The sequence below is a fragment of the Diachasma alloeum genome, unplaced genomic scaffold (assembly GCF_001412515.2).
Source record: "Diachasma alloeum isolate Michigan unplaced genomic scaffold, Dall2.0 Dall_scaffold_00383, whole genome shotgun sequence".
NCBI classification, from domain to species: domain Eukaryota; kingdom Metazoa; phylum Arthropoda; class Insecta; order Hymenoptera; family Braconidae; genus Diachasma; species Diachasma alloeum.
In genome coordinates, this window is record NW_021680522.1 from 75,930 (window position 1) to 78,808 (window position 2,879).

Below are 2,879 nucleotides of genomic sequence, written 5' to 3' on the forward strand. Positions count from 1 at the left end.
AGAGAGAGAGAGAGAGAGAGAGAGAGAGAGAGAGAGAGAGAGAGAGAGAGAGAGAGAGAGAGAGAGAGAGAGAGAGAGAAACAGAGAGGCAGAGTGAGACAGAGAGACAGAGAGACAGAGAGACAGAGAGACAGAGAGACACAGAGAGGCAGAGAAAGAGAGGGGGCAGAGGGGGGAGAGAGGGAAAGAGAGGGAGTGAGAGGGAGCCAGAGAGGGAGAGAGGGAGAGAGAGAGAGAGATTTTTTTATGTTTTTCTCTTCATTAAGCGAGATCGACGAGATCGGCTTGAAACAGTACTTCACCGAAATGAATATGGTATCAAGAATTTTAAATTTTTAACGAGACCGACACAACACCTTCCGCAATCTGGTCTTGTCGCGTTTCATGGGCCGACTTACTCTTGATAAGAAAAGCCAAATCGGCACAATGAACTTGAAAGAGATAGAATGTCATACTATCCGCTAATAACGGCATCCTTTAACACTGCTACAATGTTTTTTTGGCACCACAATGAAGAAAAGTGCATGAATTACACCGGATATCAAACACACGCAATGTTTTATAATAAAATTAATTTTGCAAAAGGTTTTCCAACGGTTCGCTAGTAAGCTTTCTGAAATGAAATAATTTCCCTTGTATATTTTTACATGGTATCCATTGAATAAACCGAGAAGATTTGCGCGGGTACTTGAAGTTGAGACACATTATTGAGAATGCCCTCGGTTATTATCATTTGTTCTCTTGCTGTATTTTGTTTTTTTCCTACTTTTGACTTAGTTCTGGATAGGTCTTCTCCCCTCTTCTACTTTTTTTTCAGTTCTTATCCTGTTTTGAGAATATTTAGAGAAGCAGGTTTACTTGAATCAGCAATATCCTCGATTAAAATCTTTAGATTACTTCCTGCAAAATCTGTTTTGGGCGTACATATCAGTAATATTCACCCCTGTCAAACATACTGGCATTTGTATATTAATAAACAACACATTTATGTTTTTAATGCCCTGACTGCACCTAAAAATCACGGGAGACTAATTGAATGCACAACGGAAATATCAGCATAACTTCACGGTGCATATATGTGGCGTTTCATACATGTGCCGATTTCACACTTCCGAAAATCAATAGTTTACATTGATAACACTCCATACCTTACATATATTATAGAAACACGTGGATTTATTCACGAATTATCGTCATTATCTTGAGCAATTGAACAATTCTGCTGCCTCATTTTACGCATTTTGATGAGTTCTTATGACCTCTATATAACACCTTTTGACCCTCTTCTCCTCCCATAATCCTCATAAGACTTTCATGTGACCTTCATATAACCTCTATGATCTCTGTATTACCCACATGACCGGCCCTTTCCCTCATTTAACCTCCTTGAAAGCCCTTATAACCCACCTAGGGTTTTCATATGACCCCCATATAACCTGCATATAATCGCTCTTTAACAATACATGCACTGAGAGAACAATTTCGTAATACGTAGACCATATTTACTTGAGAGATGTTATTTTCAATGGTTTCAATCTCAGAATATTTGTGGTTCAAGGAAATCGAATGAATTCTCATTTATCTCTATCATTGCGCATTATATCAAGAATATATTACATATCGAAATATTGGAACTGCATAACAAAAAAAATTATGAAAACAGTAAATACATGAAGATTGATGATTTTTCTCCGACATTTGAGTGAGTTTATTGGCGACAAAATCATACTTGAGTACAACAATATTTTGAAACATGCGACCTTTCTTGGACCACGTAGGTTGAAATGTCTGGGAGAATTAAGCAATTGAAGAAAAATTACTCGTCTTAAGAAAATATATTTCAGAAATTAGAAATTTTTTTTCCCAGTGTGGCCTCGTTGTGACACTTTTTGACATGTATGGAACTCAGCGATTCTGTTCCTATCGTCTCTATATGACTCTCCTCTAACCTCCATATAAGCTTTTTTGACCTCCATTTAACCCCCGATGACCACCCATGTGAGTCTTACCCTACAATATCTCGATTTGTCCCCTGTTGATCCATATAACTTCTTACATTGCCGCTGTGACCATGATGTAGAGTCGTACTGCAGGGATTGTAGCGCTTGGTTTGTATTCTCCCACTATTATGTTATACGGAACCCGAAGACTATAATCTAGCCAGTACGCTTGTAGCTCCCATGCACCGTGCATATTACTCTTCTACGTCTTTTATATGAAAATTATATGGAGGTCATGGAGGTCATGAGGGGTCATAGGAAGGCCATTGGAGGGTCATGCAAGGTATAATCAAATTTATGCATTTGACGGATATAGCGGTATTCTTCGGAGAAAAATAAGGCGTAAATCCGGGAGCGGTGTTTGAATCGAATGAATATTGACGGTAATATTCACCATTGAATATTGAAATACCGGACATTCGTGCACTAACAATTGTCACGACGCTTTTTTCTTACCAACTTCATTTTTCACTTTTGCGAAGATCGAAAACAATCGCATGTTAAAAGAATTATGTTCTTTTCCTTTTTTCGATATCCCCCATTTGTTTGGAGAATATTCTGGAAAATATTCCGAGAAATAACCTGGAAAATACCCTGGGTAATTTTCTGATCAATATCTTGGAAAACACTGAAAATCTTCTGAAAAACATTCTGCAGAATATTCTAAAGAATATGGTGGTAAATTTCCTGGGGAATATTTTGCGAAACAATGTGAATATCTTCAAATGTTTCTTTAGAAACATCCTGCAAAATATCTTGGGTCACCTCCTGGGAAATATCCTGAAGAAGTACCCGGGGTTTTCCTGGAACTTATGCTGAGAAATAACCTACAAAATCTCGTGGAGAATATTCTAGACGTACCCTGGAGAATATTCTTGA